Below are 16,254 nucleotides of genomic sequence, written 5' to 3'. Positions count from 1 at the left end.
GATTTCTCCTCCAGAAATCAATTTCTGGTAAGAATTCCAGAAATCAATTTCTGGCAAGAATTTGATTTCTGGAGCAGAATGGTTACTATTCGCACCCTAAACTACTTTTAGCGAAACTTTCTGATCTTTGAGAAGACTTTTGGAAAGCCTTTACACCGAAAACATAGAGCTTTCACCATTTTCAAATTGTTGGTAAAGGAGACTAATGAACTTTTCATATCTGCCTCCTTGGCCCTCATTGTACTATCATACTACCATTTTTTTTCCATTAGTATACATAAAGCCATGCAACAATTTTCAAGGGCGAAACTCAACCGGCAATTGGTTGAAATATTGACGGTGATGTTGCTACTTCCGCCTACAATTGCTTGCCTAGGGTCGCATGTCCCGAGTGACATTCGTTGTTGCTGCCCTTGAGGTGATTAGATTGAGGAGTATGAACATGCACATGCGCATACACGCCCACATATATATATATATATATATATATATATATAGAGAGAGAGAGAGAGAGAGAGAGAGAGAGAGAGAGAGAGAGAGAGAGAGAGAGAGAGAGAGAGAGAGAGAGAGAGAGAGAGAGAGGTGGCGGTAATCATCTAGTCTAATAGAGGCAGGGATCTCGACCTAGTGTCACCTCACTGCGGTCCCTCACTTCTCTAGACAAGTTAGATCTCTCTGGTTTCGTGCGTTCCCTCCTTCTATGCGGCTTTGGTCACGCTACATTGTACCCCTTGTGCCACTCTCGATGCTTCTCTAGCTTAATTTCAATTATCATTTTGAAGCAATGTCGAATTAAGTATTTGAATACCAATTATCAAACAAATTTCTTTTCTAAAAATATTTTAAGTCGAGGTTCCTTTTACCAAAAGCAAAGTCCAAACACATAGCATGCCCCTTAAAGGTGGACCATCCACGCCGAAATCAAAATCTCGTAAGTACTTTCTTGTGATCCAACCTCGTCTGGTCGTGCACTAGAAGTACCTCCATCTATTCCAATGTAACCCCGAACAAAATTAAGTTGATGGACATACCTGCAGATTTAACCATCAAGCGGGGCCCGAGATGGAATTTGGACCAATCTAAACTTCTCTCGAGTCTTGATTTAGCGACAAGTATGGTATGTCCTTTTCGTCTAGTACGAACTGCTTTTAGCCAAAATAGCCATGATAGGTGGGCGGGTTGCAGTTAGTTAACAATCTACTCGAAGATTTTCTTTGATAAACCACCTGCGTACTTTTCTGTCACATTGCATAGATCACGTACCATATTAAGTAAGGCCCTGGCCCTTTTCTTTTGGAGTTATTTTCTTGGCTGGCATCTTCGATTTCTCAGTGGATAATCAAGGTCGATCATGGTAAGGACAAAGGTCCTCTATTTGGCACGTTTTTCTCACTTAGAAAAACCCTCTCTCTGCCCACATCGGCAAATACCAAACCAGCCTCGACCGTGGTCTGAGATAGTTGTCTTGTATCGTGACCCTGCATCCCTTTGGATGTCGGATAGGACCTGTTTAGGGGAGGCCATCGAATGGCATTTTCCGTAATTCGAACGAAGGGAAAGATGTCTCATTTATTGTTCCTCAGAAAGTGCAGAAGAGGGTTTGCCATAAGTCAAATCGTCGTGAAAGTGTGTAGGGGAACTTGCGACGATTTTGAGGAAAAGATGGCATTTAAAGTTGCAGTCAGTGTTGTATTTTCTGCACATTCAAAAGCCATTGGTAATAATGCATTTTCCCTAAATAAAAAATAAAAAATTAGTCAACATCTTATTAGGGCAAGAATCATACAAATTCTTATCATAACACTAGATGTCGTTTACCATTTTCCTAATTCTACAGGGTTTAACTTGATAAGTAAGGGATAGCAATAGGTGTACGGGAGGATTGGGCTCTAATGGTAATACAAATTCAATGCTAAACACGATTAAGCTTACAAAGTCCTATGTTTGCTGGAAGTATATATGAAGTTTGAATTCTATAGAGGTGGACTTGCCAAAATAAATAAAATTATCAGTCCCTTTTATTCTCCATATACCATTTAACTAAGACTTAATCTGTTTTTACAATTACAATACGTTAAGGTTGGCTCGTGGGCGAGTTTGGATGCCACTTATATGAGGGTATGATATACATGACAGGGTATTCTGTGCGTGAATATATCATGGCTTGTTCCACCTGATGAACGAGCTTCATGAATTACTAAAACAGAGTTCGATTCTACAGTTGATGCAGTACGTAGACATGATCAGTCACACTACAAATGGTGTGTCAGATCCATTCTTTTCCTCTTTAGACCCATGTGACCGTCTTTGACATAGGAAGCCTGAAAAATTACCTTCTCTTTCTTTTCCAATTTTGTTCAGGAGCAGTAGGACGTTGCTGCGCTGAAACACGTTATCGCTTATAGCTCGATGTTACATATGCTCTAATCAATGTTGTGAGGACCAAACTATTTCCTCTAAAGTGTGCTTAACAAATTGCAGGGGACATTCGTTGCTATGACCCTTTTATAAATAACAAGACATGCTTATCCAAAAGGAAGGCAAAAACAGCGATATTTTGCCCACTTTCTGCTGATGTGAAAATTTTAGCACCAAATCAATAAAATGACACAGATCCCAACCCAAATCACCCCTTAATGAGATGGTATTGAAAAGTTAAGCAATTTGACATGCTTGACTCTGGAAAATCCCACTCTCTCTACATGTAGATGTACATGTAAAAGGGGATCGGTTGATCCTCCGATTATCATCTTCACAAAAGCCCATGAAGCACACTCATACCATTCACAAATAAGAATATGTTTGGCCAATAGCCTTCACATCTGCGAGCGGAGGAGATAGCATCGACATGCATCTGCAGTCACCAACATTGCACTTGCAGTGAACCTGATGACTGCACGCGCCTGTTAAAGAATTTCCATGATGATTAGAGCAAACATTTATGCTCAAGCAAGGGCGATCATTGTCCTTAAATGCTAATTACGCTGTCCTAACATCATCACACATGTACGGTGTAGTAGAGTTATGCACCAAGTATATGCCACAAAATCATATCATTGTCATGATTTATAACGAGTCTGTCTGAAAAATTAATCATAGTGCAGTGTACCCTCCAAAAAAAATGCCTCAGAAGAGGCAGCATCTTACCCAGCAGGTAGAAGAGAGCAAAACAAATAAATCCAACAAAGAAAAGTTCGAATTGTGCTACTCCCGTGGGCAGAAAGACTTCCTCTTCAGAGCATTGTAAGTATCACCTAGTACCCAGAAGTACTACTGAATAAAGCATAGTAGCATGCATGTTTGAAAGCGAAATATATGACAAAAGATGTGTCCTTCCCAGTTCTTGCTGCATCTGTCAGCTGATCGAGTGAGCAAAACTGAACAAGAAGGGAGACTCTTTCCTCTTGCACCATGCTCGTATAGCCTGTGAGACAAGTGCATCACAGACTATGAAAATAATGGTGCCTGATTTTCCATCAGAAACAAGTCTGTATTCAAATACTGAAAACACATTCTTGAGCAAATAAAAGCTCTTCAGTAAGAAAATCAGTAAAGCTTGAGCGGTTGTGTATTACTCAGTGGCGAAAAGAAACAGATGGGAATCAAGTAAATTATAAGGAAGCAACCATTTGACTGAATTTCAACACAGTAATGACAGGTGAATTTCATCAGACATTCAACAGAAATTTCAGGGACTTAATCTGGATTCCGCCCAATATTAGCAAAAATTATAGGACACTCAAACCTCAATCCATACATACTAACCACCAAGAAGTGTGACAGAGTCACCCCAATGGCACCAGATATGCAAAAATATACTAGCTCTTACAGAAGCACGAGCCATGAGGATAGAAGATAGATAAAGCATCAGAGAACTTTGAAGACCATATGATGTTGATTTCCACATGAAATTCGGTGTCATAAGCTCATCATTTGCTTTGATTCAAGAGAGCCAAGATCTTGTGAACAAAGAAGTAGCAAATATAGCTTTTAGAACGTAGCCGAGAAAGACTTGTTAGCTTAGCAAGAGCTAGTCAATCGACAGCAGCAACAAAAGATTCTAGATATAGCAACTGTACATTGAACTCTAATTTGGACCAAAAAGGACACTGGTATCACTTGGGAAGAAATGTTCATCTCCAACTCGATTTACTCTCTATTTTCATTCAGGAACCTCTGGAAGCGACATAAGGGGAAAGCACCCAGATAATAAGAAACTTCTATGACAACTAACTCCGCGTCGACACCACGATAAGTGAACTGAAGCCTCATCATAAGTCCCAATCCATATGGAAAACCACAAAAAAGAAAGCAAGAGTAAAAAATCCCGCACATCTTCTATAATAGCTCGTACAATCAATCTCCATTTACGAGGAACATAAACATTTTCGAAAAGAACAATATGCAGAAAATAATTTAAACATGTCAAAAACATCGCTACCAGCACTAATTTACACACGAACTGACTCCACTATTTCATATCCCTGTTACTCCATGAATGCAGAAAAGTTCAAATACAGTAGCATATAACACCCTATACTCAGAATTAGGAACATAGGCCGTAGACCAATATAAACACATTAGGAACAATCAATCATATATTCACATAATCAAATAATCAGTAGGAAATATCATTATCCATTGTTAACTTCTGACATAGCAAGAAGCAATCAGAGAACTTTGAAGACCCATATGATATAGCAATCCACACCATTTTCAGACACAAGAAACTCATCATTTTGCTCCAACCGCATCTTTTGCAATGAAAATACAGGCATGAAACCAAACAACTAGTCAAATTAAGCGACACCCCCAGCTTAAAAAAAAACCACTGCAATAATTCGCGACCGACTACATCGTAAACTACATCGAAATCATCTCAAAAGCTTAATACCAAAACAAAAAGGGAAACTTTTGTCACTAATCCACGATCAGACAAGGAAAGAAAAGCAAATAAACATTTTTCAAGACTAGGACAAACATTTAGGCGAGCAAGAAAGGCAAAATGAAGGGAAAAAAAAGGGGGGCAGGAGCTTAAAGCAAGGGATTTTGATCTGTTGGCAAAAAAACCAGAGCTTGTGCAAAAGATGGCATCTTAATCCAATGCACAGCAGCACATGCTCTGTTTCTGCCAATCTTTAGATTTTGCACCTTCGATTAACACCTTCTCTCGAATTTTTTCCTTGAATCTAGACATTACAGAAACAAGGGGCTTGCGGGTGCATCAAACTAAGGACAGAAATTGAGATCCATGAACACTCGAATCGGCAAATTTGAAGCCGATTGAGCCCAGGGGCTGCGGGTGAGTGAGACTGAGAGAGAGAGAGGCAGATCTAGGTTTTATATCCGCAGCCTGAGGCTGAGCCTCGCAAGAGAGGAACGTTTCTTTTAAACTAGGGCTGACGTGTCAGCGTTAATTTCAGGGTTTTGGCTCCCAATTTCTGCTTTTTCTTTTTGCCATATATGTTTGGGAAAATCCCAAATAAGAATACGAAGTAACTTCATTTTCTTAAATAAGAATCTGAAATGGACATTACATTAAATAAGGGTCTATGTCGATTTCAAATAAGAGTCTAAAGTGGTCATGATAATTTTAAATAAAGGGTCCGACCTCGCCGGTCACTGGCTAGCGAAATATTATGGCCGGTAAAAAGTTTTTTTGTCCAAAAATAATTTTAATTTAAAATTATTTTTTATTTTCTTTCTTTTGTTTTCTTTTTTCCTTTTTCTGGTTTTCTCAGGCAAGGGCTGGGCGAGGGTTGCCCACCCCCAATCTAGCAAGGCCACCCTTGCCCTGGGCGAGGCTGTCCCTTGACCCTCACCCATATCTAGCGAGGTCGGCCTCGCCCATCGCTAGCGAGGGCGGCCTAGCCTAGGGTGACTCTCACTTAGCCATTTTCGGGCTTCGCCAGTGGGCGACCGCAGGTGAAGAAAAAAGAAAAAACCAGAAAAAGGAAAAAAGGAAATAAAGGAAAAAAAATTCAAAAAATTTAAAAGACGAAAATGCCTTTACCATCCAGAAAATCAAGCCATTCTTTGAAACAAACGTAGCTACATCAAGCCTTTATTTGAAACAAAATCCATTTCAGACCTTTATATGAGAAAATGATGGTACTTCAGGCCATTATTTAAAATAAGATTCACTTCAAGTCCTTATGAGAGCACTCTCAGGCCCTATTTGAAATTTTCCCTTTATGTTTTTGTGCTGAATATAGCACTTTCGCCCATTTGAATCGATTTTTGGGAAAATTATAAATAAAGGCCTGGAGTGTCATCATTTTCTTAAATAAGGGCATGAAGTGAACTTTGTGCCAAATAAAGATTTGAAATGGTCATGTCAGTTTCAAATAAAAGGCCTAAAGTGGTCATGACAGTTTCAAATAAGGACATAACCTCGACGCTTGCCGACTGGCTAAATATTTTCAGGTGGTCAAAGGCATTTTCATCCAAAGATAATTTCAATTTTAATTTTTTTTTATTTTCTCTTTTTTTTTCTTTCCAGCGAGGGCTTGGCGACCCTCATCGATCACTGGGCGAGGGCCCTCGTTGGCCGCGAGCTAGGAAACCTTCACCTAGGTGAGGTCGGCCTCGCTCATGGCTTTCAAGGGCAGCCTCACTTGTGGCTGGCGAGGGTGACTCTCACCCAGCCCTCTCCGGGCATTGCCGGTGGCTAGCCATCACTTGAGACGGGCTACCTTCGAATAAGAAAGAAAAAGCCAGAAAAAGGGAAAAAGAAAGAAAATTCAAAAATTCAAAAAGGTAAAAAAAAAAATGAAAATGCCCTTGATCAATCAGAAGGTCAGACTCTTCTTTGAAATTGACATTGCCACTTTATATCCTTATTTGAAACAAGATCCACTGCCAACCCTTATTTAAGAAAATGAGGGCAATTCATACTCTTATTTAAAACTGATCCACTTCAAGCCTTTATCTGAGAAAATACGAGCACTTCAGGTCCTTATTTGGAATTTTAACTCAATATTTTTGGCCAAAAATAGATTTTTTGTTTAAGTTTTTTTATCTTATTTGGAACTTGCAGCATGCGTACCCACCTTAACTTTTTTAATCCAAAGTACTCAAAATGTTCACAATATGCTAAAGTTGATACGTAGATTTGTTGATAATTTTTTTCCTAATTTTTTGAAATTTTGATGAATTCAAATTTTTGTAAAAAATACAAAGAGGTATTGCTTACTTTTAAACTCAATCGAGAACAAACGGGCCCTAAAATTCCGACTCTTTCTCTGGCCCCAAAAGTAAAAGAACTTTTTGAGTCTTTCAATTTGATTAGCAGTAGTTGGTCGTTACTCGTAAGAGTTAATAATTCATGTGATGCCTTCCTATTTGTATTTAATTTTTTTTTTTAATTTTTGAATTAATTGTGTAGTAATTGATTTCTCTTAATAACTCAATGCCATGCTTGAGATTTATCAAAATTATATGGTAGTGTTATATCGGGAACTATCACCCTTATAATTTGAGGTCCCGATGAACTATTAAGGATATGGTCAGACGAAAATGGGCGAAGAAAATTAAGAAAGTCTTAAAACCCTCCTCCCACTCCTTATAAACATTCAATTTTACCAATTTTCTAGACCGCCTCATTTTTCTGCCTTCTCTCCTTTCCCAAGTAAAATTAAACATTTGGATCGAGCAATCGTGTGATGTCGAGAATTACCATCCTTGAAAATTGAGCTCGCTACAGTTTGTTTGGTAATGGGAAGAAAGGGCAAAGAAAACTAGGATAACCTCCAAACTTTTTCTTCGCTGCTTCTTACAAAATAAGAATCGATTTTTATTATTTTCACGATGTTTTCATTTGCTTCTTTACAAACCAATCGGAAAAATAGTTTCAATTTTTCATAAGATTTTCCCAATCCATATGATGTAAATCGGATGAATTTGCTTCCGTGACCGTTAAAGTGGATCTTTGGCTCATTCGTGGCTATTTAAATTTCTACAATTCTATATATAATTTATTCAGTGGCGTGCCTCAACACGATTGCAAAAAATTTGATCATGAAATGTGAATTGAAACTTACCAAAAAGCTACCGAACATTTTTCCCTTATTTTTGGGCACCAAACATTTTAATTTTGCTCCCTTAATGATCAGATTTTTGTCCATTGCAAAAGTGAAGATATCCGTGTTTTGCCCTTTTTCACTCTTCCCAAGCAGCACGTCCCACGTATGTGAACTTCAGCTCATGATGTTTTTCCGACAAATTTCTCGGAAATTGCTGGAAGGAAAGGAAGACTACGACCAATAAACCATATTTAGTTACCACTAATTACAATGATTAAGGGATTATAAAATCATGAAAGCCATCATCAGTAATTACGTCGTGTATACGCTTGCTACAAAATGATTTTCAAATAAAATCAAATGCTTGTACACCCTTAAATTTTTTAAAAAACCCTACGTAGATGCGCCTTTGGATTATACTCGGGAAAATTACTAAAACAGTCCTAAACCTATTGTAATTGTGCCAATTCAGTCTTAAACTTTTTGCATTTGTGCTAATTCAGTCCATCCGCCCAATTTTGGCTGGCTGATGCTAGCCATCCGGCCAACGCTGACATGAAAATTTTTTAATATTTATTTTTTTCAATTTTTTTAATTTTCTTTTCCTTGTTTTTCTTTCCTTCTTCCCTCGGTCAGGTGGCCTGATCGGCCAGCGGCTAGGGCCAATGATGAGGCTTGCCCTCGTCGGCACTGGCGAGGGCGAGCTCGCCATGGCTGGGTGAGCTCGACCTAGCCCAGAGACGGCGAGGGCGAGCCTCACCAGTGCTCGCCGGCCCTAGCCCCTGGCCTGGGAAGGGGAAAAAAAATAAAAAATAAAAAAATAAAAAAATTCGAAAAAAATAAAATATATATATTTTAAAAGTTGTCATGTCAGCGTCGGCCGGACGGCCGGTGTCCACATCAGCGCTAGCCGGCTAAAATTGGTGTGGAGCCATCCCCAAAGTGTGGAGCAGAGAGTTCATCATCCCACCAGACATGGATGGAAGAAGCCCCCCACAAAGAAAAAGCAGAAACTGTTTGCGGAGGTGGAGACCAAGGAATCGGCGGATGAGATCCTCGGCTACAACATATATGTGTGTTTGATATCCAAAAAATGACCAACTTTTGAAATCAACGAGTGGCGGAGAAAATATTCGGTGGTTCGTGCGCGCCACGTCACGTGCCTATATGGCGTGCATAAACTCACGTGGACCACTGATAATAGGCCATGTGGCTCTGACCCGGAATAAAAACAATAAAGCTATATTTCGAGTTTCCCTCCTTTGGCGCCCTAGGAAGAGGACTCTCCCTCCTCTGTGCCTATAAAAAAAATTGCTCTGTTCTCTCTCTCCCTCTCTCCCTCTCTTTTCTCTTTCACGTAAGTTTGAATGTCGATTTCTTTGTAACTCTTCTCCTTCCCTTCCCAGAAGGCTTCCTCTCATCTCATCCTTGTTTTTAGCTTTTCTTCTTCACTTTCGTCGTCGGTGGCTCCGCAAACCGCCGGTGAAAAGCAGAAAAGCGGTGGCAGCGGCTGGGTCCCGAGACCCCCTCCGCCTCGCGTGCCCGAAAGGGAGTGAGACAGAGGCCAAGAGGCAGGTGACCGCCCTTGACATACGAGCTTGGGGGCGAGGTTGGGAGACGGCATTTTTTTTCTTTGGTCGAAGGCGGTAGCTCCCATGGCGAGAAGGCCGTTGCTGCCGCCAAGCCCAAAGCAGCTGCAAAGCCGTAAGTTATGGCGGGTGTGAAGAGAAACGCGGCCAAGAAGCCGAAGTTGAAGCCCGCGACAAAGGCGGTGAAGACTTCTGCCAAGGTGACGCCCGGGAAGAAAGCTGTGGAGAAGGTTGCCGCCGCGAAGCTGAAGAAGACGCCGGCGAAGAAGCCGAAGAGCATGAAGACGCGGATGAAGAAAGCCAAGAAGTGAGTCAGTGCTGTGTTCTTTACTAGCGTGAGGCAGAGGCCAAGGGGCGGGTGACTGCCCTTGACAAGAGCTTCGGGTTCTCGAAGTTCTTCGGGAGCAAGTACGAGCTTAGGGACGGGGTCGGGAGAGGGCATTTTTTTTTTTGGTTGAAGGGAGAGGACAAAATGTTATAGTTTGTCATTCGGGCTGTGTAACCTAAACAAAGGGCAAAATGACACTATAAGTGCCATAACTTGTGTACGGAGATCACTTTGGTGCCATAACTTTTTTTCGGATCACTTTGGTGTCAAGTCGGAGGAAAAACGATCACTTAAGTGTCATAAGTTTTTTTTGGATCACTTCAGTGTTAAAATTTTTGAAAAACGATCACTTAAGTGCTAAAATTTTTTAAAAATGATTATTTAAGTGCTAAAATTTTTTAAAAACGATCACTTAAGTGCCAATCTCCGGCGAGCCACGTCAGCTTCAGAAATTAATAAAAAAAATGCCACGTCGGATTTCCGGCGAAAAATTGTGTACGGCACCGGAGTTGGCACTTAAGTGATCGTTTTTCAAAAATTTTAGCACTAAAGTGATCCAAAAAACACTTATGGCACCAAAGTGAGCGCCGTACACAAGTTATGGCATTTGTAGTGTTCTTTTACCCTAAACAAAGTATTGTGCAAGAGCCGGCCCTCAGTTGATTTTCTCATAGATCAATATGATTTTCTCTCATATGATCATTTTCTCATCTTTCACGTCTTCGACTTCCTTCTTACTTTTAATGCCAGAGAACCTCTCCTCCAAGCCCAAGCCAGACAATCCTCAGCATCGTTGTCATCATCCATCCACATTGCCGACATGTCCAAGCTTTTTTTGACACCTCATATGAACATGGCGAGATCACTAAGGTTGAAATTTGACCAGAGTGCGGCGTGAAGACAGCGCCGACTTCACGTGGTCACACATCAAGTTTTACGGCCACATCTCCCAATATGGTCACGCGAGAAATCACGCGAGCGCGCCCATTTCGTAGAACCGTCGAATTCGATCTATCTTGTTAAACATGGGCTGATCCTTGGAATTACCTAGACGCGACGACATTTTTTCTCGATCAAAACTTGTCTCGGGCTGCCGTAAGTTCCCTTTCGATGGCCCAAATCTAATTCGGCTGCTAGGTCTCGATGGCACGGGATTCGATTTTCTCTGAGTAACAAGTGATAATGCATGTATATACGAAATTTGGTAAGGCTGTTTGCCTTGTGAAATAGCAGAAGCCTAGTAGCTACACGACCACTTGCGACCAACAACAAAAGTTGTTTCAAAGTTGTGCACAACACAAGAAACCAAAAAAAAAAAAAAATAGTAAGCATAGGATACGATTTCGTAGAAGATCGTGCTTCGTTGTCGAGCTCGTGATGGCCAACAAAGACGCACGAATTAGCTGTCAAAAGCTTGAAGTGGAAGACAACCCAAAGTAACACGATTCGCTGTTTGAGTTCATTCTTTTGCTAATATTATCTAAACAATGCAATAAAGACAGCTGATAAGAAAATTACAAGAATAAGCAACAAAACGGAGCCCAAGAATTTTCCTCTACTTGCAGTATTTTTTCTTCTTCATGTGATCAAGCTTGATTAACTGTGGTGCGCCAAGATGCCGAGGTGAAGCTCGCATTGATTGAGAAGAACTTCGAGAACACGAAGCTCTTGTTGAGGGCAGTCACCCGCCCCTCGGCCTTTGCCTCATGCTAGTAAAGAACACAGCACTGACTCACTTCTTGGCTTTCTTCATCCGTGTGCTCTTCGGCTTCTTCGCCGGCGTCTTCTTCAGCTTCACAGTGGCAACCTTCTCCACAACTTTCTTCTCAGGCGTCGCCTTGGCAGAAGTCTTCACCGCCTTTGTCGCGGGCTTTAACTTCGGCTTCTTGGCCGCCTTTCTCTTCACACCCGCCATAACTTACGGCTTTGCAGCTGCTTTGGGCTTGGCGACAGCAACGACCTTCTCGCCATGGGAGCTGCCACCTTCGACCAAGAAAAAAAATGCTGTCTCCCAACCTCGCCCTCAAGCTCGTATGTCAAGGGCGGTCACCCGCCCCTTGGCCTCTGCCTCACTCCCTTTCGGGCGCGCTAGGCGAATGGAGGACGGAGGCGGAGGGGGTCTCGGGACCCAGCCACTGCGACCGACCTTCCGCTTTTCACCGGCGGTTTGCGGAGCCACCGACGATGAAAGTGAAGAAGAAAAGCTAAGAACAAGGATGAGATGAGAGGAAGCCTTCTGGGAAGGGAAGGAGAAGAGTGAAAAAGAAATGGACATTCAAACTTACGTGAAAGAGAAAAGGGAGGGAGAGGGGGAGAGAGAGAACAAAGCAATTAATGCGCTCACGCCTTCTCCTATAGGCGTCGAGAAGAGAGAGTCTTCTTCCTAGGGCGCCAGAGAAGGGAGACTCGAAATATAGCTTTATTTTTTTTATTCCAAGTCAGAGCTACATGTCTTATTATCAGTGGTCCACGTGAGTTTATGCACACCGCGTAAGCACGTGACGTGGCGCGCACGAACTACTGAATATTTTCTTCGAGTGGCGAGTTTTGTATATCTTTAGTCAAAGCAGAGAAGTCATCAATGAACAAAAGAATCGACTACTTGAATAGGAATCGATAAATCATCATCAGAATTATCAATAGTAGATTTGACAAGTTATTGCTAAAGGCCCTTACCAGTCAACGAGGTTTAACGATAGCTAGCTATTGTAGATTGCGAGGTGTTGGAGCTTGAAGATGAAGAAGAGGGATAGGCATAATTCTAAACCCGCTTGATGTCATGCCTACAACCTCGGGATTTGCAACTCTTTGTAGATTATCATCCCTAGAAAATAGGAGATAGTACTCTAGGTTATAATCTCTCAGCAATAACTGCAAATAGGGTCAGAAAGCTATTGGTAGATTCATAATCAATAAGTAATTATGAGTTATCTCGATCATAAAATATTAATACCCAAATTTTACTCTTTTTAAAAAGTCACCCAATCAATCACAAAACTCGCGTTCTTGCAAATTATGTTTATCTTAATTTTCAACACATTTACCTTTCCTACGTTTTGAATAAAGCTATTGACCTTCTTGTCCTTTTAAAACCTTTGTCCATTCAATTCGATTCATGACGCTTTGAAAAGATATATCATTGTTTTGGTGAAACAACTTGGCTCATATTATCAATAAGAATTTGGGCATTGATATTAGAGGTGAATGATTTCAATATTGATCCAAATTCTATCTTGAATTTGGAACCTACCCTATCGGAACCGGTTCCCCAGTTTTTGAAAGTTGGAAGTTGAAACCTACCCTATCAATTGGTTGCAAAGTTTTGCATTTGAATCAAGCGCTTTTCCTCTCTACTCCCTAGAATTTTCTCCTCTCTCTCATTTTCATGCAGCTTTCTTCTTCAACCTTAATCGAAGGGATGGTTCGAGCTAGATCTCTCCCTTTTCTTCCTTTTTTCCTTTTTCTTTGGCCAATTTGATTCTCTATTCTCTTTTTATTGATTCCTCTTGTTTTGCGGAGCTTTTCTCTTCAGATCTAAATTGGAAGCTTCTCTCTCCCGTTCTAGGGAGGTTTCTATCCCGATCTAGTCTAGATTTGGAAAAAATTTGGTATTTGATTTCAGGGTTTCACTTCCTTTGTATTTTCCGTGAAAATGAATGAAATATTACTTTGATACCAAATAATAATAATAATAATAATAAGTTCCAAGGTCGGTTCTAGGGTCTACTGAGGAAATGGCCAATTTCTTTTTTGTTTTGTTTCATTTTCTTTTTCTTCTTTTCGTTTCATTTTTAGTTAAACAAAATGAAAATGAATGCAACAACAAAAATCCTCATTTGTCCTTTGTGAAATAACTTCATCCTCTGAGTGATATCTGCTATTTAGACATTTGTGGTAATATATGTGTTGCCAGAATTGGCAGACGCAAATTGTTTTTCATGAACTTGGTGATGCACTTCAACACTCGCTAAATAAACAAGATGAAGGAGGAATATAGACAGGTGCTAGAGAATTGGCCCCTCGGTTTATGGAGAACTGGTGTTATCACAAGTAAGTTTGTCTTGAATTCTCTTTGGTAGAGCTTTAAAACAAATTGATGGGCCACATGGTTGGATGTTTTTCCACTTCACAAATACATAAAAAGGTTATTGATATACTATGGACAATAATAGATAATTGCTTCATGGAGCATTATGTGATTGTTTTTTGTTATATTGCTTTGTACTGTCTCCAGATCTGAAAATGTAGAAGTGCGAATATTGCCCGATCTAGCAACACGCGAGACACCTAAAAATATCCTGGGACTTTTTTGTACATCCAGTTATTCGATTCTTGGTTTGGTTCTTATTCAGGAACAAAGAACCAAGCCACACAGTATTGGTTCCACTTTTTTCGAAACCAGGAACCGGCCTGATAACCGCAAGGATCTAGAATTGGACCAATTCCTATGGCCGGTTCAGTCCGGTTTCCGGTTCTATCCTGAATCCATACTCACCCCTAAATGACATAGCATGACCACCTCCGTGGATGGTTGTAACTTCACATGATGCTGGATCTGCACGGATTTCTGGTTGTGACTTCTCCGAAAGTTTGCGTCTGAGACATTTAAAGGGCTTCGATCAAGGGCAGGAACATGATGATGAGCACGAGGCATCTACCGAGTAGTTTTCTTTTTTATGTTTAAGCATGAACAATCCTTTGATTTTTCAAAGGAATGATACGAAGTTATTATGTACAATTTTAACTTATAAACTACTTTGTATGTTTTAATATATTATGTTATGAAACTTTATTGTGAGCAAATTTTAACTCTAACAAAAGCAATGTTAACTTTCTAAAGTGAAAAAAAATTAAAAATTTGTCGCTGTAATATGTCTGAAAAATCACCCTAAAGAAACATAAAATGAACCAACGGTGACAAAAATTTTAGTCCCGACAGCTTTTTTTTCTGCCAAAAAAAAAAAACAAAGGCGATACGCCTCCCAAGGCAACGAAATTTAAAACGAGAAAATATTAGGTACAACTCTTATGCCAACTCAGCAAAAAACTAGTCTATTCACTTCATGACAGATGTCGTTCGCAGGCCCACCTGTCGGATCTCTCCTCCCCTTTGTCTCTCTCCTCTTGCACCTCTGTTTCTCTTCTTCTTCACCGTTTCTTCCTTTTTTTTACTTTCTTTCGCTTTGGCCCATGGCCGATACTCGGCCATAGCCTGCAACCGGCCACAGGCGAGGGTCGCTTTCACCGAATTTAGCGAGGGCTCGACCCTTGTTGCCAGGGCGAGGGTCGCCCTTGTTGGATCTAATCCGGAAGCTGTGTTGCGAGGTGACGATATCGGAGCCATAGGGAACCTTTGAGGATGTAGGGGCTGAGGGAGGGCTCGGGGTCGTAGGTGATGACGACGGGGGACTTGGGCTTCTTCTTGGACCTGCGGGGCGGCAAGCGACCTAAATGGTGAAGCCGTCACCGGAGGGGGATTGGCAGACGAGGCAATGGCGGAGGCAGATGAGAGAGAGCAGAGTTAGGTTGCTGGGAGGGAGAAAGAGAGCACCGTGTGGGATCACAGGGGAGGGAGAGAGAGACCCTGGAGAGAGGAGAGCCAAATGCAGAGAAATGGGCTCACAAACGACACGTGTCGCGAGGTGAACGGATTAGTTTTTTGCTGAGTTGGCATTAGAGCTGTACATAATATTTTCTTTCTCCCTTAAAATACGCAAATTCCACAAAATTTCGTGGCCTTGAGGTACACAAAGATGGTCAAAAGGACGAAATTTCGTCGCTATAGAGTTGGCAAAAGCTTCGACCAAAAAACAAAAAAAAAGAAAAAGAGTTGGCAAAGGCGACAAAAGTTCGTTGCCTTAGACGGACCAAAGGTATGGAAATTACATAAGTTTTATAGCGTTATCAAAGATGACCGAACAAACATGACCAACTAAAGGCCACGAAATGTGGTCCCTTTTCCAGTAATACCATTTCGACTAAAACGTGCATATTTTAGACCCATTAGTAAAATCCATACGAGATTGGACTTTTCTTTTCAAGACCCATTTTGACCTGTTGAGTTGAAGCTTACTTATCCATATACAATCTAATAACTTAGTAAAATTTGAGTGAAATATGTCAGGAACTCCAATTGCCACCGGACCATATAAATGATGCTCACATGCAAATTCAACCAAAGGTGGGTGACGACTTCATTTGTATACATCAATGAAAGGTATATGCATCCGTTTCGTCTCGTCCTCCATGTAATTACTCTACATTTTCCACAACTTTTCCAAATCCCTAACACACGTCTTCCTTCCGTTCGGAC

At 40.9% G+C, this 16,254-nt stretch overlaps 2 non-coding genes across 2 annotated transcripts; both read right to left on the bottom strand.

The window, feature by feature from the left end:
- Positions 1-3,863: 3,863 nt before the first annotated feature.
- Positions 3,864-3,938, bottom strand: LOC115672151 (small nucleolar RNA R160). Its single transcript, XR_004004700.1, has one exon. It is a non-coding gene; the product is annotated as a small nucleolar RNA R160 (small nucleolar RNA).
- A 727-nt stretch (positions 3,939-4,665) lies between these two features.
- LOC115672150 (small nucleolar RNA R160) lies at positions 4,666-4,744 on the bottom strand. Its single transcript, XR_004004699.1, has one exon. It is a non-coding gene; the product is annotated as a small nucleolar RNA R160 (small nucleolar RNA).
- Positions 4,745-16,254: the final 11,510 nt, after the last annotated feature.

This window comes from Syzygium oleosum, unplaced genomic scaffold (genome assembly GCF_021117445.2).
Source record: "Syzygium oleosum isolate NSW1041296 unplaced genomic scaffold, Sole_v2.1 Sole_v2.03, whole genome shotgun sequence".
NCBI classification, from domain to species: Eukaryota; Viridiplantae; Streptophyta; class Magnoliopsida; order Myrtales; family Myrtaceae; genus Syzygium; species Syzygium oleosum.
Note: the sequence above shows the minus strand (reverse complement) of the source record. Positions and strands in the feature narration are given on the sequence as shown.